The sequence below is a fragment of the Lepidochelys kempii genome, chromosome 6, assembly GCF_965140265.1.
Source record: "Lepidochelys kempii isolate rLepKem1 chromosome 6, rLepKem1.hap2, whole genome shotgun sequence".
Taxonomy (NCBI): Eukaryota; Metazoa; Chordata; order Testudines; family Cheloniidae; genus Lepidochelys; species Lepidochelys kempii.
In genome coordinates, this window is record NC_133261.1 from 93302905 (window position 1) to 93327418 (window position 24514).

Below are 24514 nucleotides of genomic sequence, written 5' to 3' on the forward strand. Positions count from 1 at the left end.
TTTACCCTTTTTAAATATTGGAACAACATTAGTTTTCCTCTAGTCTTCTGGACCTTCCCGAGTCCCCCATGAGTTATTGAAAATTAACTTTAGTGGTCCAGTTAGCTCATCAGCCAGTTCTTTTAAAACTCTTGGATGTATGTTATCTGGACCTGCTGATTTTAAAATGTCTAAATTCAGTAGCTGCAGTTCAAAATCCTTCTGAGATACTAATGGAACGGAAAGGGTGTTATCATATATTATGACTACATCATCTGTTTTTTCCCCAAATACAGAACAGAAACATTTATTGAACACTTTTGCCTTTTCTGCATTATTATTGATAATTCTACCATTTCTATCTAATAATGGATCAATACCATTATTAGGATTTTTTTTTCCTATTATACTTAAAAAATCCTTCTTACTGTCTTTAATTCTACTGGCTATAGATTTCTCCTTGTGACCCTTTGCTTCCCTTGTCAATTTTCTACAATTCTTAGTTTCTGATTTACATTCATTACTATCAATATTTTATTCCTTCCTTCACTTTCCCTCTAAACTATGTCAATTTTTTAACCAATACAGCCTTCTGCCTCAACTTTTGGGCATCTAGTAAATGTTCATGTAACTCACACCCACTCAGTGTAGCACTTTGTCCCCCTCTAGTGGTGGCTGGGCCACAAATAGAGGTTGATGGCCTTGCTACAGCTTTGGCTAACTGACCTGGGTCTTTAGACCAGGCTATAGACGATCATGCTTTAAGGTCCAGAGGCCCCAGGATCCATGCTGCTGCTGACCCTTTGAGGGATAAGGTGTTCCATTCTTAGGAAAAGTCAGCTGTGTACCAATTTTACTTGTGATGGTCACCTGGCCATTCTCACCACGTACTTCACAGATTGTTCAAATCTCCACTGAAATTATTATTTCTAGACACACAAAAGCATAGCAGGTATTGTGACATTTAACTCCATATTCTTTATGAAAATATACTTATGATATGAATATGACATAACTTTATGCAAGATGGGTCTTGTAAGATATCATTGGAAAGTTTATAATTTACTGAATGTGATTATCCAATTTTTATGCCATACCATTTCTGTATCTCAAGTTAGGAATATTGACTGTGTGTCTGTATTTCAACTATGCTACTTTGGGTGACACCTACTGCAAAAAAACTTCAGGTACAACAATGGAAAAGCCATGCAGGGTTGATGACCCATCAGCGAGGACAATGGACTGTGAAAAGGCTTGACCTTCCTGCAGATGCTCCATGCTGCCACTGACTCATGGATGCTGTGATACTACAGAGTCAGGTGGTCTTGTCACCTGATACTAAACATTACCTGGGACTCCTTGTAACTGTCCACTGGAAGGGAAGGCGGGGTGTCAAGTCTGGGAAACAAAGGATTCCCGCCTTATGTAAAGCCTATTTAAGGGTGGGGAGGAAGGCAAATGGGGCTCCTCCTCTCCCTGGCCTGTCTGCCCAAGAAGAAAGACTGCTAAAGCCACCTGAAGGGAAGGCGGGCAGGAGTCCAGTCTGAAAAGAAATATGACTGGAACTCTGAACCACAGAAATTTTGCAACCTGCCTAAAATAACATTTAGGGTGAGAATTTACATTTTGTAACCTGTTTCTTAAGTATATTAAGCTTAGCTGCATACTTTGTTTTATTTGCTCAATAATCTGCTTTGTTCTGTCAGTTATCTCTTATATTCACTTAAAAAAACATATTTCTTGTTTATAATATAACCCAGTTTATGTAATTTCTAACTGGGGGTGGGGACAAGAAGTTATGCATATTTCCATCTCCATTGAGGGAGGTGGCGAATTTAATAAAAGCTCTGGGTTTGTACCCCTTAAAGGGAGTGGGCACCAGTGTGTTGGGGCGATTCCCTAAGGCTGAATCTTTCCAGAGCGGATCTCTGTCTCTCTGTGCAGCTGGGTGTGGCCCTGCCTGTGCGCTTGGCTGGAAGAGGCTGGGGAGCCTAGCCCAGCAAGGCCAGGTATAGGGGACCCAGGCTGACTCAGTGGCATCCTGGCACATCAGGTGACACCCCAAAGGGCCCAAACCTGTCACAGTTATGTCATGGAAAAATGTGACAACAATGTTCCTGCCCCTTAAAGCTTGCAAATGAAATTTAATTAAACTAAATTTAATGGGCAGTTATTGCCAGAGCCGCTTGGCTACATCATCAGAATTAACATCTTTTGAATTGTAAACGGAGCCAGTTTAATCTGGAGTCATCAGTAAGACAATAAATACAGAACCCATCTTTATTGCAACCGCTTTAGGGTAGGGCCCATTTGTTTGTAAAGAGGCCTGCACAATGGATCCCCGATTCTGAGTGGGGCCCTTGGGAGCTACTGTAATGTGTTTAAAAAAATAATGTTATTTTTAAAGTGATTTTTCAGAGGAGAATCTGGTATTAACCATGTAGGTGTAAATTCTCCAGCAGGCCCATGCAAACATGTGCATGCATCCCAGCTTAGCTGTACAAATGCCCTGCTGCCCTGCACATCCGGGGGAGGGAGGGAGATACGCATACCTACATTAGGCGCACACACTTTTGGACACACCACTTTGAAAATGTGGGCTCTGAAGTTTTGCTCCTGTGATTCTCTAAGAGAAACTTACAAAAGATATACAGGGGAAGGGGGGCATATTTTGTGGAAAATAAAACTATTTGCAATAGTTTTTGATATAAAACAACATAGGCAAAGAATAAGAAGAGTTGACGGGAGCCTCAGGGATCTGATGGCAGAAGCTTCCCCATTCTAGCTATTATAAAGTCATCCAAACCCTATTATGTGGGCATGTACTGCATAGTTTCAGAGATCAGTTGTACACATATTATTTTCTCACGGTTTCTTTCCTCTGAACAGGGCAGTGTGAGCACAGGACTGGAGGCCAACGCTGTGACCCTGGTCAAGTTATATCTGCTCTCCAGGCCTCAGCTGCCCTATCTATACAATGAAGTGGGGATCCTGCCTTTCTTCACAATTACATTGTGAGGATATCGTTGAAGGTGAACTTTGAAGTAAAATTTAAAGAAATGTGTTGTATGCCCTCTAGATCTCCTCTGTGATGGATTTACTCCTGAGGGCATTCTGTACCAAAATATTAAAAATTCTGTGCATAATATTTTAAAATTCTGCAAAGTTTATTTATTGAATAAATGTGGAGGCTCCAGAATGGCATTGGGGAGCACAGGCTACTGGCTGCACAGAGGTGGGAGATCACTGTGTAGCTCCCCCCCTCCCGGGACATGAGCTCAGCGGTGAGGCTGCACCCAACCCTGACACAGCGCAAGGACTGGGCCTGCCCCAGAAACACCCCAAGGCCTTGCCATTCCATGCCAGGTGCACCTGGTGTGGGCAGGCAGACTCAGCAAGGCAGGATCCAAGTGTGGAGGGGCTTAGTGTGGGGGGAGACAGGTGTGGGTTGAGAGGGTTCTGTGTGGGGCAATCTGGGTGCAGGAGGCTCAGTGGGGGATCTGGATGCATAGGGACTTGTTGGGGGGTTCTGGGTGCAATGGTAATGGGACTCTGCAGGGGGGTCCAGGTGAAGGTGGTCGGGGCTCAGCAGGGCAGGGTCTGGGTGTGGGGAGGATAGAGCTTGGCAGAGGGGTCTGGGGGGCTCGACAGGGGGGCCAGATGCTGGGGGAGTGGGGCTCAGTGAGGTGGGGCTCCAGGTGCGTGTGGCTTGTTGGGGAAGTCCAGGTGCAGGAGGAGTGTGGCTCATTGGGGGGTTCTGGGTATGAGGGGGTCAGGATGGACAGGGGTTGGGAGAATAAGGAAGCAGCTCTCTGTACAGTGATCCCTCCCCCTGCAGCTGAGGAGCGATGCGTGCAAGAAGCGTGGAGGGAGGGTCAGGGAGAGTTTGTAGAACTTCCTACAGTCAGGGGAGAAATCTGGGGGTGGGTCTGACATGACCCTGGATGCCATGCAGTGGAAGAGGAAGTCTCATCCTCCCCAGCCCAGCCGGGACTAGCAGTTGAGCCTGCTGCAGGGTAGAAACCACCAGCCACGTCTTCCCAGTCCCACCTCCTGCCCCACAGTGATTTACCTCTCTGTCGGCTGCTCTGGGCACCCAAAACATACTGCTGGGGTGGGGTCACATGACCACCCTTTGCTTCCCTGTCAGAAAGACATTTTTCTGCGGGGAAGCAAAGAAATCTGTGGGGAACATAAATTTTGCCCATGTGCAGTGGCACAGAATTCCCCCAGGAGTAAATGGATGAAAGCATAAAGCCTCAGACTAGAAACACCAGATGATTTTTCTCCTTACAAAGAAACCACGAAGGGCACAAGCTTCTCATTTCCTCTTTGCTTTGCAGCTCACCTGCAAGGATTGCAAAATGCTCTGAGGATGAAACACATTCGTTGCCAGTATTTCACCTGCTGGGTTGGCTGGGGCAGTGTTTCAACAGCATCCTCCTAGGAACCACTGATTAATAATAATTATTCTTTGTATTGCAGTAGTGCTGAGGAGCCCCAGTCATAGACCATGATCCCATTGCGCTAGGTGCTGTATAAACACAAAACGAAAAGACAGTGCCTGCCCCAAAGAACTTACTGCCTGTAGCCTCAAATTTCATTTAAACAACAGGTCTCACAAAAGTCCCAGGACCAGCTAGTTAGGAACTGAGGGACTTTGTGCTCTGATGGTTTACGCATGACACGCTTGGGACGTCAGAGCCAAGAAACAGAACATTCCTTGAGCGTGAGAAGAAATTTAATATCCTCCCCTCCCCCCCCCCCCGCCAGCTTTTACTGGTGGGGCCCTTAGAACAAAAGTGTACAAGGGGGTTGAAGTTGTGTGTCACCTGCTAGTTTAGCTTGGTTGGGGGTACTCGGTGAGTGACTGCAGGGACGGAGCAAAGCAGCACAGGGAAGCTCTTATTCAAGATCAGTCTTTGCAGAGTAATGGCGCAGCCCAAGCACTGCTGGGAGTTAGCCTGGGGCTGGAGCTCAGTTTGAAGAGCAGGCAGCTGTAGCTCTGCTAAAAACACCATATTAACCCTGCACCCCCGTGCGCCCCTGGGATGACTTCCACCACAGAGTGCAGCCAGTACCGACCTGTTCCAGAAACAATTTGCAGTTTGCTCCCAAGTCCTCCACCTAAAGCAGCGCTCAAGAGAGTAGATGAGGCACAAGAACCCCTTTGTTTACATGAAGGACCTACATTAAGTAACACTTTTTCTGGTAATTTTTCGGTGGTGGATTCACTGTTTACAATAGAAATACCAGGATTTATTCCAGAGTCTGCCCTGTCATAGACCTTGGCGCAAAAAACAGCCACAACTTCCCCACCATAAGGAGCGGGGCCAGCACAGCCCCCAAAGCAGGCAGCGCATGTTTCGGGTAGCTGAGGAGTATGGCGAGTCCATGCATTGTCCGAATAGCCTCCACTGGAGGAGCCTATGGAGTCCCAGACCTGGGGAGCCCCAGTACGAGTGCCTGTCCTCCTTTATGGCAAATCCCTTCATGTGTAGGTGACCAGGCTGTCAAAAGGAGGTGAATCCTTCCTCAGGGGCAATGAGTGACTTGGCCAAAGTGACACAGAATCAGGATTACAGTTAAGAACAGAACACAGGTCACTTGACTCCCCATCCCCTGCTCCAACCAGGAGCTCACCTTCCCTAAGAAGGATCACATTACACATGCAATTTATTTTTGACTAAGGACCTGAGGAAGCCCGTTTAACCTAATCCTGGAGCTCCTGTAACTCTTTCCAGAACAGATCAGTTACTCAGATACTATGCTGGTGTTATAAGAGCCTGGGTATAACAGACCAACAGAAGCTAGCAGCAATCTACAGGATTGTGTGGCTTACTATTATATTTTAACACTTGCAGTCCTAGGTTTATCAAGACACCCTGGATAACATGGCATCGTCCTCTCCTCGTAATATAATTTCATCTGCCTTGAAATGGGAGCTACAGGTACTGGGATCAGTGGATTCATCTTATTTCACATTTATTTTCACATTCACAAAGCCTTTCATCCCAAAGTACTTCCCAAAGCCTGTACGCACAACATCTTTGACATGCAGCTGTATCTGGGATGGAGGACAACAGCCAGCACAAAGCAACACTGCACAAAATTAGGTGAGGAGAGGAATTTTGGCTATGGAGACCAAAGCCAACTCACTTCTCACACCAAATGTGCCCTGGGATCTTTAATATCCAAGAAAAGCCAGACAGGAGTGGACTTTTAAAATCTCTCTCTGAACTGATATAGCGCTCATCAGCAAAGTCTCCAAGTGCCTCACAATCATTAGCAGATTTTACTTTCACAACACCTAGTAAGGCATGGAAGCACTCGTCCCATTTTAGAGATGGGAAAGTCAGGCCCAGGGTAGATCAGGTGGCTTGTGCAAGGTCACATAGGAAATCTGTGGTTGAGTCAGGAACTGAACATGGATCTCCGGAGTCCAAATCCAGTGACTTACTCAACCAGCCTAGGATCCCATCCAAAAGTTTCAGTGAAGCGTTCTAATGGTGGCTTCCACCCTAGTGTGACTCCCAATAAAGATCCCTCCGCTTCCCACATACACACAGCACAAAGCAGAGCAAGGGGGGCTATTTCTTCGGCAGCTGAAGCACAAAACTGTCTCAAGAGGCTTCTTCAGAGTTACTGACCCTTTTTGTCCTGACACCGACAGGTTTTGCATAAATGTCACGGTTCAAGGGAAAATCCATTGGAAACTGGAGTCTGACAAGACAGTTGGTGCCCACTGCAGGCAGCCCCACACCACAAAGAAGCAGATACTATTCTGCTGCTGTAGTTTTACTGCCCTCATGCTACTAGGACAGAACAACACTCAGAGTATGCACCAGAGTACGCAGTACATGCTGCATGTACCCAGATCTAGATCAGAGACAGAGACAGTTGGACACACAGACAGGCAAATTCCAGTGTTAGGGCACATGTTTTCTGTTAACATAGTTGAGCTGTAATACACATAAGCTCTTAATGCATGGGACTGAGTTGCTATTAACTTGTTCCAGCTATAAAACCCATGTGCTTTAGTAACCATTAACTTGTTCCAGTTAATGATACACATTTGTTAGCTTGCACATGGTACCCCACCAATGGCTCCAGCTGTTGCTTCCGTAGCTTTTCAGCTTATGTAAAGCTGTGAAAGAAAGAAAAGAAGCCAAACAAGAGCGCTCATCCCCCACACGCCCCATCCGAATAACACTGGATAGTTCATGGCTCCCACCAAGGTGTCTGGATGGATTTTTTAGACTTGAAATCAAGGAGAGCAGATCAAAGACAAGCTCCCTGGCTCCCCTAATCTGTGGCAATGTGCTGCAATGGGAATCAGGAGGGGATGGCACACCAGGCAATAAAATGTAAGGCATGTCTATTTCCCTACCCCAAAGGGATGGCTTTGGATGCACTGGGGGAAACCGGCAGTGGGGCCAAGCCGCAGATTCATCCCTCAGTAGCAGCAATGAGTGATGTAACCCCAGCCGCCCGAGAGCTGGCAGCAAACATCACGAGCTACAAACCACAGACACTTCCCAGCGGGATCAAAACCCACAACAAGCAGAGAGCTGGGAACTCAGCTCCGGCTGGAAACCCGGCCTGCTCCTCCCCTGCTTACACACTCTGGCCTTCTGGAGCCAGGTTCGGGGGCTGCTGAGAGGATGCAGCAGGAGATGGAGCACAAGGCCAAGGGATTAGGCTGCCCCTGGAGCCATCACTCCAGCAGCTGTGGATCTGACACCTCTTGTGGGGAAACTGAAAACAAATAAAAACAGTTGCTATGTAAATTCATCATTAAGCACTTTAAATCAAAAGTGTTTCAGGAAACTGCTTGAGCTGGCTCCATTCTTAGCAATTACGCACCCTGGATAGGGAAGGCTCCAAGGGCACCTAGCATCTCCCTGCCTTGCACTGTGGAGTGGAACTGTCACCAGGGCACCTGATCCCTTCACCACTTGGGCCCATTTAATTCCAGTCAAATCACCCCCCGCAGCTTGATGGCTCAGCTGCACCTTCCCAGCAATGGGCACTCGCCCTCCCAGCCCCTTGACAGCTCATCCCACTCCCCTGTGGCTGGAAGCAGCTGGTCCCTTCCTGCCCACACAGTGTCAAAAGACAGCTAACACCTCCAGGCTGCTGCTGGCCACCGACACAACCCAGCCGCCTCCTGTCCCCCGGCTAGAGCGTGGGCAGAAAGGGGTTAAGCCCTAAGGACACATTGTGCACCAGGGCCCAGGGACCCCGGCCAGAGAGGTGGCTCAGCAGGGGAGAGTGCCTAGGGGACAGAGTACCCCCCTGGGCTGGAGGGTCTTGGGCTTTTCCGGGGCACTGGCCCAGCCAGAGGCAGTGAGGGAAGGAAGGAACCTGCCAGCCAGGCTGTTGGTGAGAGGAGAGCTCCGACCAGCGGCTGGTTCTCTGCACAGGGCTGGAAGCGGGACGTGCCCCAGCAGGGGGGATATGGAGGAGATATGGCTGAGGGTGGGGCGGCTGACGGTACAAAGCAGGGAGAGGACAGCAAGAGGGGAAGTACATAAAAGGGCTGATGGGTGGGCAGTAGAGGTGACATGTAACCAGCTGTCGCCTGCCCGCACTCACCAGGCACCGCAGCATGCAGACAGCGCTGGCTGGAAACAGGACTTGGGGGTAGGGTCCTGCTGGCAAAGAGCCAGCATGCAGTAGGGGCTGCGCTGATGGACCACCAGGGGGAGCAGCCGGCCCTGCACGCTGCAGCTTTGCCCCAGCACCAGCCTTGCATCCTCACCCCCACTGTCGGCCACTGAACACCCCCACTCACCGCTGGTGGGCTGGCGAGCAGGGATCCAGCCAGCAGCAGGACCCACCAGGGCTGATGGGGAGGGGAGACAGAAAATATGGGACAATCTGCTTATTTTTAAGAAAAAGTCAGGACACCTGCAGGAAGGCTTAAATACGGGTCATCTGGTCACCCTAGGCATGCCCCCTATGCTGGGCCTTGACAGCAGACCTGTGGCTGTCATGAGCAGTGCCTGGGCCATGGGGATTCTCCCCTGGCCAAAGACAGGGCTTCTATATAGGGTTGCCAACAGTCTAATCACACAAACCCAAACACCATTTCCCCGTCCCCTGCCCCGCCCTTTCCCCAAGGCCCCTCCCCTGCTCTGAGGTCCTGCCCCACTCACTCCATCCCCCCTCCCTCACTCACCTTCACCGGGCTGAGGCAGGGGGTTGGGGTGCAGGAGGGGGTGCGGGCTCTGGGCGGGGGCTAAGGGGTTCGGAGTGTGGGAGAGGGTGTGGGGTACAAGCTCTGGGAGGAAGTTTGGATGCTGGAGGGATCTCTGGGCTGTGGCAGGGGGTTGGGGTGCAGGAGGGAGTGTGGGGTCTGGGAGGGGGTCTCAGGGCTGGGCAGGGGGTTGGGGTGCAGGAGGGGGTGCAGGCTCTGGGCTGGGGCCAAGGGGTTCAGAGTGTGGGAGGGGGCTCTGGGCTGATCCTGGGGCAGGGGGTTGCGGTGTAAGAGGGGGTGTGGGATACAAGCTCTGGGAGGAAGTTTGGGTGATGGAGGGGTCTCAGGACTTGGGCAGGGGGTTGCAGTGCAGGAGGGGGTGTGGGCTCCAGTAGGGGGTCTCAGGGCTGGGCAGGAGATTGGAGTGCAGGAGGAGGTAAGTGGTGTGGGTTCTGGGAGGGAGTTTGGGTGCAGGAGGGGCTCTGGGGTGGGGCAGGGTGCAGGAGGGGATGCGAGGTGCAGGCACTGGGAGGGAGTTTGGGTGCAGGATGGGGCTCAGGGCTGGGGTCGGGGATTGGAGTGCAGGAGGGGGCGAGGCTCCAGCCCGGCGGTGCTTACCTCGGGTGGCTCCTGGTCGGTGGCACAGTGGGGCTAAGGCAGGCGCCCTGCCTGCATTGGTCCCACGCACTTTAGTAGCCTCCGGGAGATAGAGCCCGATTGCAAGTGACTCCTGGCAAAACCGGTAGGGTTGGCAACCCTAGAACTTCTATAACCCCTGTATATCTGCACAGTGCTGTGCAGTGGCCACAGAGGGAGAATAAACCTTCCCTCAGATTCTAGTCTATTCTGTTTAAAACACATTTAATTTGTTCATAGGCTATTCGATGACATTCTTCCCCAGTGTCTGACTGCCTCACAAAAAGGAATTCATTTATCTTCACCAGCCACTTCACAGATGGGAAGCTGAGGTTCGGGGGGGTCAAGTGACTTGCCCAAGGTCCCTCAGGAAATATGTGACAGAGTCAGGAACAGAAGCCAAATCCCCTGATTCCGTAATTCCAGCTCTGCCACTACCTCCCCTGTCACCTTTCCTCTCTGAGCCTTATTGGTAAAATGGAGATAGTGATATTGAGCCACTTTGCAGAGGCCTGTGGAGAGGCTAAATTACTGTTTCCAAAGGCATAAACAACAAAAACACCACCCCCCACAGAAAGCCTTTTCTTTGATGATTTTAACATTGGCATTTAAATTACATCCAAGGTGTGCTGGATGCTTCACAGCCCAAAGCCCTGTTTTGGAGTACCTGGCCCCATACACAGGCAAACTGCCACTTGGGAATTCCCTCTGATCCTGGGGGCTTCCCCAGGCTAGCTAGTGCTGGCAGAGCAGACCGCAGCCTCTGGTACAGGGGTTTGCCAGGAATTACAACAGGGTGTGGCTGGAATGCACTATGCTAGTCTGGGCAGCTGTATATTAGAGCAGTCCCCTAGGAGCTGCTTTAATTTATGCCAGAGACTGGAACACAGACTCCAGGGAAACCAGCATGCTCCTTCCATTCACCACCTCGCTGCTGGAGCCAGCTCAGGACCAGAAGACTGGGGTGTCATGAGAAACTTCAGATTTTGATTTTAGACTCTTGCGTACTGGCTCTTTTGGTACATTTTCAAACAACGTGCTGAAGTCATTTCTGTTCATAGCCAGTTTTGCAAAAACCCTTTCAAAATAGCAAAACTCACATGTTAGGCCTTGTAACTCCATCTAGCCCTCACAACGCTATTTACAGGTGTGAAGAAAACTAAGAGGAGGGGAGAGTGCAAAGGGGCATTTACAGAGAGGTCACTGGGGTGACTGACGTTGTCCATAGATCCTATTTCCCCCATAACACCCACTGCCTTCCCACACTGGAGGAGTTTCCCTTTATAATAGTGTAATAGTATAGGACAGGATCATCTGGGGGTTCTGGCCTGCAGTGGCCTCTCTCTCTGACATTTTGCTAGTTAGTGTATTATCATTTTCTGAATGTAGAGGAGCCTAGGAAAGGAAGTGCAAGGTTCCCCAGTGCCCATCGCACACTCATGCTTGTTACCAGGAGCCCCACTCACTGCTGCAGAGGAAAGCAAAACCCTCCCAAGAACCCCATGCAATCATCTGATGAAGAACAACTGCAAATAACATGCCCCCCACACCCTAGTTCCAGCAGTGCCGTGCATCCAGTGCCTCATTTGTGCCAGGGCTGAGCCCTGGCACTTCTAGGCTTGGCAGTTCATAGCCTCGGCACCTCTGTCATTACAAATTAAGCACTGAGTGCATCCCCACATCACAGTCCACCCAGGAATCCCCTGGGACACCTCACAATTACTCATCCTGGGAGAGACTGTTGGTTGCCTCCTCCCCTGAGGAAGGAGCCAACTTAGCTATGTAATGCAGCCACAGCCTCTCTGGGAAGAGGAAGGGTGTTGGGGGTGGGGGAGGGAGAGCAGATGTGGGCTTAAGACATCTGTACAAAATCTCATCTCGCTGAAGACATTGCACAGCGCTCTGCACCTGGTGTCCTCTGGGTTATTAGTGAGGAGGCTGCCTGCGCCCTGGGAACATGCAGCTAAAAATAGAGAGGAGGATCTTAGCAACATATTAAAGGGAAACCAAGCAGGGAGAAGCTGACCTTGGGCTCCACCACAATGGGGGAGAGCTGGGTAATTACTGGACATTTGACGGAAAGGGAAAGGCAAGACTGTGGGGTAATTTAATCATGGGGGTGATCAGGAATTACTGAAATACTCCTCTCTCTCCACAGTGCAGCCTTCTGTCCCTCCCCCCCACGCCCTTTCTCCCCCCACACTCACACATTTGTACAGGCTAGCTGGCTGCTCCGCAAACATTTGCACTTTACTCATAGCTCCCTGCCAGGCTTCAACCCAACCAGCTAAGTGTTAAACGTCTACACTGCTTTGTCTACACCAGAGTTCTAGAACGAGTTAAACCTGTCTAGGCTAGGTGTGAGCATATGACAGCTAATACATGCTAGCTATCACGTTTGAAAAATTTAGGATAGACAGGGTGTAGACTTCTGACGTATGCCATACTGGTCAACCTAAAGCAGGGATCGGCAACCTTTGGCGTGTGGTCCACCCTGGCAGGCCAGGACGGTTTTTGTTTACCTGCCGCGTCCGCAGGTTTGGCCGATCACAGCTCCCACTGGCCGCAGTTCGCCACTCCAGGCCAATGGGGGCTGCGGGAAGCAGCGCGGGCCAGGGGATGTGTTGGCCACCACTTCCCACAGCTCCCATTGGCCTGGAGCGGCGAACCACAGTCAGTGGGAGCTGCGATCAGCTGAGGACGCAGCAGGTAAACTGGCAGGCCGCATGCCAAAGGTTGCCGATCCCTGACCTAAAGCCTAGGCTCCCCCTATGTAGCATATGCTAAAGCCTGGTGCATACTAGGCTTTCCAATGTGTGCCTTAGCATACGAATACATGCTAAATCAGATCTTAAATCCTAGCCTAGATCAGGCCTTAGGTATGTCTACACCGCCACCAGAGGTGTGATTGTAGCTTGTGCAGCCATAACTGAGCTAGCCTTGATCTAACTAGCATGGCTAAAAATAGCAGTCAAGACCCAACAGCCTGGACCCTGGTGCAGGCTAGGAACACAGGTATGTCCCACAGTTCCAGGCGAGTTTGTACAGCCCATGGTGTGAGTCCATACTACCGCAACTTCACTGCTATTTTTAGCTTCGCTAGCTAGATTAACGCTAGGATGGGTCCACGCTGCAATTACACCTCTGACTGCAGTGCTGACATGCCCTTAGCTAGAATGTGTCAGCTAACACCTTGTAACCCCGGTCAAGACAAACCCACAGATCACAGCTCCCTTCTTCTTCCCAACACACACTGACTCCATCCAGCCTTTCTGTTGTCCACTTGCTGTCTCAGTGCAGGGGGAGTCCGCCAATAAGCAAGAGGAAATGTACAACATTTTGTTTACTTTGAAGCTTTATTCTTCCCCTGGAGACTAAATAAAACAACCAATAGCCCAGGAAATATTGCTTCCCTTCACACCATGAACCACCTGGGACAGGAGGCACATAGACCATCATATCTCTGGTCTCCTAGCCCCAGAAGTCACAAACATCCTCTCAGCTTCTCAGTAAAGCCCAGGAAGTTACTAGACATGTGGAGCAGGCAAAAACTGAAGAACGGGGAAAAAGTCACTAAAACGGGTTCTGACAGCTGGTCCTTTGAGGGTATCCTGTAATCCAGTGAGGGTTTTTTCCCTGTGAAAATTTTCAACAAAACCCAAAAGGTTTTCATCAAAAACTGAAAAATTGTCAGTTTTTTAAAGAAAAAAGTTGGAGAAATCTTTTTTTTCCACCTTTGTTTAAAAGGCATTCCCCAACATTTTCAATTAAGAGAGAAAAGTTTGGGTGAAAATGTCTGTTGCGCCAATGAGCCACTGTTCACCTAAAAAATATTGGAGGAAAATTTCCCAACTAGCTCTAGTAACCAAACACATCCCACATGTTAAATGCAACAGCCTTATTTCACACTGCACCAACGACAACCCTGCCGTACAGCCACTACCAGCCCCACATCTCAAGACCAGCCATGGAGTCTGCTCCCAGCGGGCACCGGTGCGACTTTGGTAGTACCTGGGTCTCTCTCTAACTGTTTTTAGTGATAATGAAGGGTACCAGTTGACTCCACTGCAGACAGAAGACCTCTAATCCCCAGAAATAATCCAGCCTGGGCAGCAGCAGGGCAGGGTTTCCATGCTGTAACACACACACATGCCACTCTGATGTGCTTTGGAAAGCCTGTAGTTTGAGGGGAGGTCAGTCTCCATAGGCCAGCCTTTGGTGAATTATGGGGAAGGCTGGCAAGATACAGACACCCCTCCATTAGGAACCAAACGGAGGTATGCCCCCACCCCCAACTCATTCTACAATGGCTTTGTGCCATTGCTGACCTGGAGCTGGATTTGAACCAGCAAACTAGAAGTGCAGAGAGTCATTGCTAAAGGGTCCATAAGCACCTAGCTCATGAGAATGGCTCCTCCCTGCAGAGCAATTCATGCTGAAGCCATTCCCTATACATGTGCCTTTTACAGGCACCCCTTTGAGTTCTGCAACAAAAACTCAAAAGACCTATTTGTGCCGCAAAACGGGAAGAAGCCTCCTGATCCAGTAACTTCCCTACAGCGGGCTCCTCATTGTTTTTGCTCCTGCCTCAGCCCCAGGGCGGAAGGGTTTTCACTTTGTTGGCTAAGATAATTTGGCACTTCTCAAAAGGAAATTTGCTACAAAGGGTAAAGTACCTTCCTGTGCACAAAGAGCCCCTTTCAGAGAGGAACGATGCTTCAGTGCACGTTTTATACCCACAAATCCGACCCCGGACAAGGACAAAGCCGGAGATAAGAACGCTTAATTGCTGAAGAAATGAAAAGGTAAAAAGCACATCCGCAAGCAAAATGACTCTGCCACTGACACAGCCTGCAGCAGCTGTGGGGAGCTCACTGCACACATGGCCTGCTCGGATCCTGCATCATGTGTCCTTAGGTTCTCTCCCCCTGGGTTACCATGGAAGACAGAGGAGTTGTTCCCTTGTCACACCTGCAAGTCCCAACCTGAAGCCATCCTCCACCCTTTGTGGCAGCGCTGTTAGCTGCTCCTGAGAGAGTCAGTAAGAGAGAGGATTGGGAATCAGCAGTAGGAGCAGATGGGTTCTGAGGAAAGTAAGATTCGGTTTTTATGCAACCATCCCTGGTCACAAGAAAGAGGGAAGAACAAAGCATGTAGGGCTATTCAGAGCAAAAGTGATGCTAAAAGGAACGTTTTCCAGAAAGCACCAGCAGCTTCACTGCAGAGATGATGTTGGGGAGCCCAGTTGGGTCCCATCTGGTCCATCCATCCAGAGATCAATGAGGGATTGTTCCTTACACTATGTTCTCCAGGGCTTGCTCTGATCCCTGTTCATATGTTCCAAGCGATGGGGCTTCTGCTATTTCCACTTTTCCTAAAACTTGGGAAATTTTCCCTCATGTTGAGCCTATATTTTCTTTTGCTGCTTTTAATTCCTTTATACCTTGTTATACCACTTTGGAGCACCCTCAATAATCCCTTGCTCATCAGACCTCCCAGGGAACACTAGCGAGGTGCCATTTAACGATACAAATTAGACTCTTTGAATTCATCCTCACAACTCAATCACTCCACCTATTTGCTCACAGCCTGGATTGACTAAATCACAGATTTTAATCATGATTTAAATTAGCAAGCAGGAAACCTTGATTTAAATTTTTGTTTTTAATCCTGCTTCACATATGAACCTTTTAGTTATTTTTCTAAAGAAAAGCTATATAATAAAAATGACCCTAATATATATTTATTCGGAGTCTTAATTTTTGCTTTATTATTACGGTAGAAAATGGCAAATGCTGCATTTCTTATTTACGAGATCATCCTTTTTTGCTCATGATTTGTGTCAAGCTGTATTTGCATGGAAATTGCAATTCAATTAAAAATGCACAAAATGGCATTTTAAAATGGTTTATTATCAGTTAAATAAACTAACCTTAAATGTGCTGGGCACATAGGAAAAAAAGTTGATCAAAACACATTTTGTATTTAAAACTATCTGATTTATTAAACAAAGGATGTTCTAACTGGCGTTAGGGAATTGACAGATTGTTTCTAGTCACCATGGGCCATATTTTCAAAAGGTATTTAGGAACCTCATGGGATTTCAATGGGAGTTAGGTGCGTAAATTCCTTAAAAACCCCATGAGGACGAGGCACCTATCAGCATCTTTAGGCATCTAAATACACCTTTGAAAATCTGGCCCGATATCCTTCAGGGTTTTAGCATCAATAGATCTCATATTCTCCCAGCTGGATTTTATTAATCGATTGGAAGAGCAAGACAAGCTTTTCTGGTTTTTCAACTCCCAGTTGGTTTCTTAACTTTGAATGAACCAGCCCAAATTAAATAAATATTCTCTCTCCCTCTGCTTGCTAAACTGAAACCAAAAGGAACGAAGTTCCAAAATTCCAAAACTGCCACCCTTAAATCTTTTACTGACATCAGGAATCATAACATTCAAAAACCGGTAGGAGAACACTTCAACCTCTCTGGCCACTCAGTAGAAGATTTAAGGGTGGCAATTTTGCAACAGAAAAGCTTCAAAAACAGACTCCAGCAAGAAACTGCTGAGCTTGAATTAATATGCAAACTAGATACCGTTAACCTGGGTTTATCCTCACACCTTCTTGTCAACTATCTAAATGGGCCATCCTGATTATCACTACAAAAGTTTTTTTCTCCTGCAGATAATAGCTCATCTTAACTAATTAGCCTCTCACAGTTTGTATGGAAACTTCCAACTTATCTGTATGTATATATCTCTATATCTATCTATCTATATCTATCTATCTTCTTACTATATGTTCCATTCTATGCATCCGATGAAGTGGGCTGTCGCCCATGAAAGCTTATGCTCAAATAAATTTGTTAGTCTCAAATACTCCTGTTCTTTTTGCAGATACAGACTAACACGGCTGCTACTCTGAACCTGTCATTATGCAAGGCACTGAATTTAGCTGTATGGAATGGAAATCCCTCAACTTCATGAAAAAACTCATACAGATACAGACAGACCTCATCTTCCTTTCCAAATGCAAATGAAAATAGGTTTTTCCAAAAAGAACAACGTATTCAACTAAAAAATATCAGATTTTTTTATCCACCTTGCTTGATCATTTCTGTTGTTCTTTGTACCTCTGCCCTCTCCTCCAATCTATCCACATCTCTAGGGCATTACCCAAAGTAACCAATATTCCAGATGTGGTCACACTGGTGCCATCGAGATAGGGACTGTCAGCCCTGTGACATGAACCAACTGTGTATACAACCCAAAAATCGCACTGGTATTTTTGCTACCCTGTTGCTTTACAAGCTGATAAACGCAATCTGCTATCCCCTCTCATCTGCAGAAATCTCCCAGCATTACCCGCTTTCTACATCTGTCCCCCCATATTCAGTGGGTTCCAAGAATAACGATACACATCCAATTTAATATTATTTCCTAAGTGTCAACAACTTTCCCTCTGCTGCACAAAACACAAATGAAGAAAGTCTCTGCTCCAAAGACCTTACAGTCTACAAGGCACACACAGGCATGATGAGAAGCACTGATAGACCCCAAGGAAGATTGTTTCTCCATCTTGTCTCCTGCCTATGCATCTAACTCCCAAGCCCTTCTGGAAAATTTGATATAAAACTTCAGTAGAACCCAGAGTTCTCAAGTTGAGACCTGTTGTGCTAAGCACTATACAAACACATATGGAGGCATGGTCTCTGGGCATTCATGCAAACGCTGTAATTCAGAATCATTCACAAATTTGTGCTGATTTATTCCTCCCCCTTTGCTAGCTGATTAGTAATAATGTGCCTAACACAGATCTCTGGAGTTCTCCACTGGACACCGCCCTCAACTTCGTACATTGCCATTTTATCATTATTCTCTGATTACAGCCTACAAGTTTGCCTTTTCAGTTAAGATTCCACAAAGTACCATATCCAGTGCTTTACTAGATACCACTGCCTTTTTGCAAGAGTTTGGGTGTTAACCACAGTCTCCCAGCTGAACAGCAGCTCAGGTAATTACATTATGCCTGCCTAGAATTCCAACTCTTGTGTTGCTGCGTGCTGTTACACAGCCCTGGTCTACACTAGGAGTTGAGGTCGAATTTAGCAGTGTTAAATCAATTTAACCCTGCACCCGTCCACACAACGAAGCCCTTTTTTTCAATTTAAAGGGCTCTTAAAATCGATTTCCTTACTGCACCCCCAACAAGGGGATTAGGGCTGAAATTGGCCTTGCTGGGTCAAATTTGGGGTACTGTGGACACAATTAGACAGTATTGGCCTCCATGAGCTATCCCAGACTGCCCCATTGTGACAGCTCTGGACAGCACTCTCAACTCAGATACACTGGCCAGGTAGACAAGAAAAGGCCCGCCAACTTTTGAATTTCAATTTCCTGTTTGGCCAGCATGGCAAGCTGCAGGTGACCATGCAGAGCTCATCAGCAGAGGTGACCATGCAGAGCTCATCAGCAGAGGTGACCCTGATGGAGTCCCAGAATCGCAAAAGAGCTCCAGCATGGACTGAACAGGAGGTACGGGATCTGATCGCTGTATGGGGAGAGGAATCCGTGCTATCAGAACTATGTTCCAGTTTTTGAAATGCCAAAACCTTTGTCAAAATCTCCCAGGGCATGAAGGACAGAGGCCATAACAGGGACCCGAAGCAGTGCTGCGTGAAACTTAAGGAGCTGAGGCAAGCCTACCAGAAAACCAGAGAGGCGAACGGTCGCTCCGGGTCAGAGCCCAAAACATGCCGCTTCTATGATGAGCTGCATGCCATTTTAGGGGGTTCAGCCACCACTACCCCAGCCGTGTTGTTTGACTCCTTCAATGGAGATGGAGGCAACACTGAAGCAGGTTTTGGGGACGAGGAAGATGATGATGATGAGGTTGTAGATAGCTCAAGCAAGCAAGCGGAGAAACCAGTTTTCCTGACAGCCAGGAACTGTTTCTCACCCTGGACTTGGAGCCAGTACCCCCCCGAACCCACCCAAGGCTGCCTCCTGGACCCGCCAGGCGGAGAAGGGACCTCTGGTGAGTGTACCTTTTAAAATACTATACATGGTTTAAAAGCAAGCATGTTTAATGATTAATTTGCCCTGGCATTCACGGCTCTCCTGGAAGTATTCCCTAAGCCTTTGCAAAAGGTTTCTGGGGAGGGCAGCCTTATTCCATCCATCATGGTAGGACAATTTACCACTCCAGGCCAGTAGCACGTACTCGGGAATCATTGTGCAACAAAGCATTGCAGTGTATGTTTGCTGGCGTTCAAACAACATCCGTTCTTTATCTCTCTCTGTTATCCTCAGGAGAATGATATCATTCATGGTCACCTGGTTGAAATAGGGTGCCTTTCTTAAGGGGACATTCAGAGGTGCCCATTCCTGCTGGACTGTTTGCCTGTGGCTGAACAGAAATGTTCCCCGCTGTTAGCCACGGGGAGGGTGGAGGGGCTAGCCACGTGCTGGGGGGAGGCAAAATACAACCTTGGAACGAAAGCACATGTGCTGTGTATGTAATGTTAACAGCAAGGTTTACCATGAAAGAGTGTACCCATTGTTCTAGAAAATGTGTCTTTTTAAATACCACTGTCTCTTTTTTTTTCTCCACCGGCTGCATGTGTTTCAAGGATCACAGGATCTTCTCCTTTCCAGAGACTAGCGAAGATCAGAAGGCGAAAAAAAACGCACTCGCGATGAAATGTTCTCTGAGCTCATGCTGTCCTCCCACACTGACAGAGCACAGACAAATGCGTGGAGGCAGACAATGTCAGAGTGCAGGAAAGCACAAAATGACTGGGAGGAGAGGTGGCGGGCTGAAGAGAGGGCTGAAGCTGAAAGGTGGCGGTAGCGTGATGAGAGGAGGCAGGACTCAATGCTGAGGCTGCTGGACGATCAAACTAATATGCTCCAGCGTATGGTTGAGCTGCAGGAAAGACAGCAGGAGCACAGACCGCCGCTTCAGCCCCTGTGTAACCAACTGCCCTCGTCCCCAAGTTCCATAGCCTCCTCACCCAGATGCCCAAGAATGCGGTGGGGGGGCCTCCAGCCACTCAGCCACTCCACCCCAGAGGATTGCCCAAGCAACAGAAGGCTGGCATTCAATAAGTTTTAAACTTTTAAAGTGCTGTGTGGCCTTGTCCTTCCCTCCTCCACCACCCCTCCTGGGCTACCTTGGTAGTTATCCACCTATTTGTGTGATGAATGAATAAAGAATGCATGAATGTGAAGCAACAATGACTTTATTGCCTCTGCAATGTGGTGATTGAAGGGAGGAGGGGGGGGGTGGTTAGCTTGCAGGGAAGTAGAGTGAACCAAGGGGCGGGGGGTTTCATCAAGGAGAAACAAACAGAACTTTCACACCATAGCCTGGCCAGTCATGAAACTGGTTTTCAAAGCTTCTCTGATGCGCACCGCACCCTCCTGTGCTCTTTTAACCGCCCCGGTGTCTGGCTGCACGTAACCAGCAGCCAGGCGATTTGCCTCAACCTCCCACCCCGCCATGAACGTCTCCCCCTTACTCTCACAGATATTGTGGCGCGCACAGCAAGCAGTAACAACAGTGGGAATATTGCTTTTGCTGAGGTCTAACCAAGTCAGTAAACGGCGCCAGCGCGCTTTTAAACGTCCAAATGCACATTCTACCATCATTCTGCACTTTGCTCAGCCTGTAGTTGAACAGCTCCTGACTACTGCCCAGGCTGCCTGTGTATGGCTTCATGAGCCATGGCATTAAGGGGTAGGCTGGGTCCCCAAGGATAACTATAGGCATTTCAACATCCCCAATGGTTATTTTCTGGTCTGGGAATAAAGTCACTTCCTACAGCTTTTGAAACAGACCAGAGTTCCTGAAGATGCGAGCATCATGTACCTTTCCCGGCCATCCCACGCTGATGTTGGTGAAACATCCCTTGTGATCCACCAGTGCTTGCAGCACTATTGAAAAGTACCCCTTGCGGTTTATGTACTCGCCGGCTTGGTGCTCCGGTGCCAAGATAGGGATATGGGTTCCGTCTATGGCCCCACCACAGTTAGGGAATCACATTGCAGCAAAGCCAACCACTATGACCTGCACATTTCCCAGGGTAACTACCCTTAATATCAGCAGATCTTTGATTACGTTGGCTACTTGCATCACAGGAGCCCCCACAGTAGATTTGCCCACTCCAAATTGATTCCCAACTGACCGGTAGCTGTCTGGTGTTGCAAGCTTCCACAGGGCTATTGCCACTCGCTTCTCAACTGTGAGGGCTGCTCTCATCTTGGTATTCTTGTGCCTCGGGGCAGGGGAAAGCAAGTCACAAAGTTCCATGAAAGTGCCCTTACGCATGCGAAAGTTTCGCAGCCACTGGGAATCATCCCAGATCTGCAACACTATGCGGTCCCACCAGTCTGTGCTTGTTTCCCAAGCCCATAATCGGCGTTCCACCGCATGAACCTGCCCCATTAGCACCATGATGCCCACATTGCCAGGGCCCGTGCTTTGAGAGAAGTCTGGGTCCATGTCCTCATCACTCTCGTCATCGCGCTGACGTCGGCTACTCGCCCAGTTTCGCTTTGCCAGGTTCTGGTATATATATACCAGTATATATACATATACTGCTGGATAATGTGTGTGGTATTTAATGTACTCCTAATTGCCAAAGCAATCTGAGTGGGCTCCGTGCTTACCGTGGTATGGCGTCAGCACAGAAAAAAGGCGTGGAACGATTGTCTGCCGTTGCCCTGACGGAGGGAGGGGCGACTGACAACATGGCTTACAGGGTTGGCTTACAGGGAATTACAATCAACAAAGGGGTAGCTTTGCAAGAAACTGAATGGCCCCCTCAAGGATAGAGCTCAAAACCTCAAGGATAGAACTCAAAACTGGGTTTAGCAGGCCATTGATTTCACAGAGGGAAGAAGGGAGGGAGGAGAAAATGAATACAAAACAAATCTGGTCTATTTCTTGTTTTCATAGAATCATAGAATATCAGGGTTGGAAGGGACCCCAGAAGGTCATCTAGTCCAACCCCCTGCTCAAAGCAGGACCAATTCCCAGTTAAATCATCCCAGCCAGGGCCACTTCATCTATCTTTATAGATAGATTGAAGTTTTGAGCCACTTCATCTATCTTTATACATCTTGCTGGCAGTAGACTGTGCAGTACGACCACCAGCCATCGTCATCTCCTGGGTGCTCAGCAGAAGACTGTGCAGTTTGACTACTGGCCATCGTCTTCTGCTAGATGCAGATTAAAAGACAGTGCATTGCCTGTAGGACTCAATCGCCATGAGACGAAACTTAAAAGGGAAATGACCTGGCTGAGTCACTCCCATGTTTGCCCAGGTGCCCCGACCTCATCGAGGTCGGTTAAAAGAGCACCCAGGACTACATTGATGATGGCTACCAGTCATACTGCACTGTCTGCTGCCAAAAGGCAATAAGCTGCTGCTGTGTAGCAATGCAGTACTGTATCTGCCAGCACCCAGGAGACATACGGTGACGGTTAGCTGAGTGGGCTCCATGCTTGCTGTGGTATGGCGTCTGCACAGGTAACTCAAGAAAATAGGCGCAAAATGATGGTCTGCCCTTGCTTTCACGGAAGGAGGGAGGGAAGGGGGGCCTGACGATATGTACCCAGAACCACCCGCGACAATGTTTTAACTCCATCAGGCACTGGGATTTCTACCCAGAAATCAAATGGGCGGCGGAGACTGCAGGAACTGTGGGATAGCTACCCACAGTGCAACACTCCGGAAGTAGACGGTTGCCTCGGTACTGTGGACACACTCCGCCGTCTACATGCACCTAGAGCATTTGTGTGGAGACACACACAATCGACCGTATAAAAACACTTTCTACAAAACCGACTTCTATAAATTTGACCTAATTTCGTAGTGTAAACATACCCACAGCCATGTTCCACCAAGAGGTGGCTGCATTTCTGTAGTGAGCAAACAGATACAGGTATATATGTTTGCAGAATTTCCCAGGAAAGGCACAATATAAATGTAAGATTATTGTCTAGATATAATATTTTGAGCAATCCCCCTTCATCCACTCATTTGTAATTCAATCCAAAAAAAGTTATCAAATCCATTTGGCATGATTTAGGCCAAGATCAAACCAAGCTCTCTGGTGCTTGTGGTTCAATTATCTTCCACTGGCTTTCAGATTCACTCTCAACATTTATCCCATTATTTTACTAAGGAGTGAAGTTAAGATAATCAGACAGAAATAGTCAGAATCACTCTTTTTAGCCTATCGGTGCCACGTTTTAGTAATAACAATAAGGTTCATCCCCATTTCTCTGTAACATTTCAAAAAGAGCTGCCAGTCATTCGGTAAACTCATCAGCCAACCCCTCCGACATGCTGGGATTAAAGTCTGTCCACCAAGCTTCTTATACTGATGCCTATCACTGATGAATATCTGGGCTGCTACTACCCAGACCTACTAATTCATATACAGTCAGTTTTTCCACATCTTCCTTTTACTACCTGTTTTTTATCAGTAGCTTTGGTCACAAGGTGAATTTTTTTTCCTTATTGTCTAACCCCCTTTTCATTTTCCTGCTAAGAGACCCATTTAAAAGGCAGTTGTTTTGTTCAGCCATATGCAAGTCACTGTTTCCCCTCCTTGTTTGTTAAAGGGCCTTTTTTCTCTAGGATTGCTATAGATTTGCTCCCATTCCACTGATTTCTCCCCCACTCAAACACATAGTGGGTTTCCATGCAGTTTGATCCCATGTCCTATAAGCCCACTAGTGACTGCTGTCTTGAAGCCAGAGGGGTAGAGTCAAGGTTTCCTTCCATTATCTTAGCTGTTCTAAATCCTTTGCAAGACAACACACAGGTCCTGCCACAAGAACAGGCAAAATACAGCCCCTGGCCACCCCCACCTTTTACAGAGAGCATGGGTGGATGTAGCCTCCCACTTCAATGGGTACACTAGAGGGAAGGTATGGGGGGTGTCAGGGCTCAGACCTGTTAGGTTGCTGCCCTCTCTGTGGGGGTAGGTGGATTCTGCCCTGCCTGAGGCTGGGGGAGCCACTCCTGGTCCCACCTTTCCTTGAGTTCCAGCCCTGCTACCAGTGGGAGCAGTATCCCTGCCCCTGACCCTCCCTCTGGGCTCTCTGCCTGACAGGTTGCCTCAGGCCTGGAGTGATAATGCCAGCAGTAGCAACAGGTGTGATCTGGGTCCAGTCAGGGTGGACAAGTTGCTCCTCACGCTATTGATGGCAGGTGTCAAACCTGAGTGGTGCTGTGACCCTGTGTGTCAGGTTGCAACGTCACTCACTCAAATCTGTCATCATGAAGGGGCAGCCTGGGCCAAACCCAAAATCCAGGCCCTTGCACCCACAGAAATCATTGCATATTTGTAATCTGGGCCAGATTTCTGTGGGTGCAGTTGAACCCATGAACCCACGCTAAAGTCTACCCTGCTTGAGGGGTGCAGCATATGGAAATGTAGATGCCAGCATGTCATACTCCCTCCTACGCAAGCACAGGTCATTTGGATCAAGGAGGAGCATGACATTCTGGAACCTGCAGCCGCTATGGTCTCCACCTCCAGGGGCAAGGTCGCTGCAATCTGCTGCATTTAATGCCAATGTGGTGAAACATTTGTGCTCCTGACAAGTTGCAAACCCTGCCCTGATTCAGGCTATACTTTGACTCACCTCTCCTGTGAGGGATATTGTCCTTTGGAG

General features: G+C 48.4%; 1 protein-coding gene across 1 annotated transcript in view; it reads right to left on the bottom strand.

Moving 5' to 3' along the window:
* Positions 1-24514, bottom strand: part of ISM2 (isthmin 2) — a 52868-nt gene that overhangs the window by 27428 nt on the left and 926 nt on the right. The window lies entirely within an intron of this gene.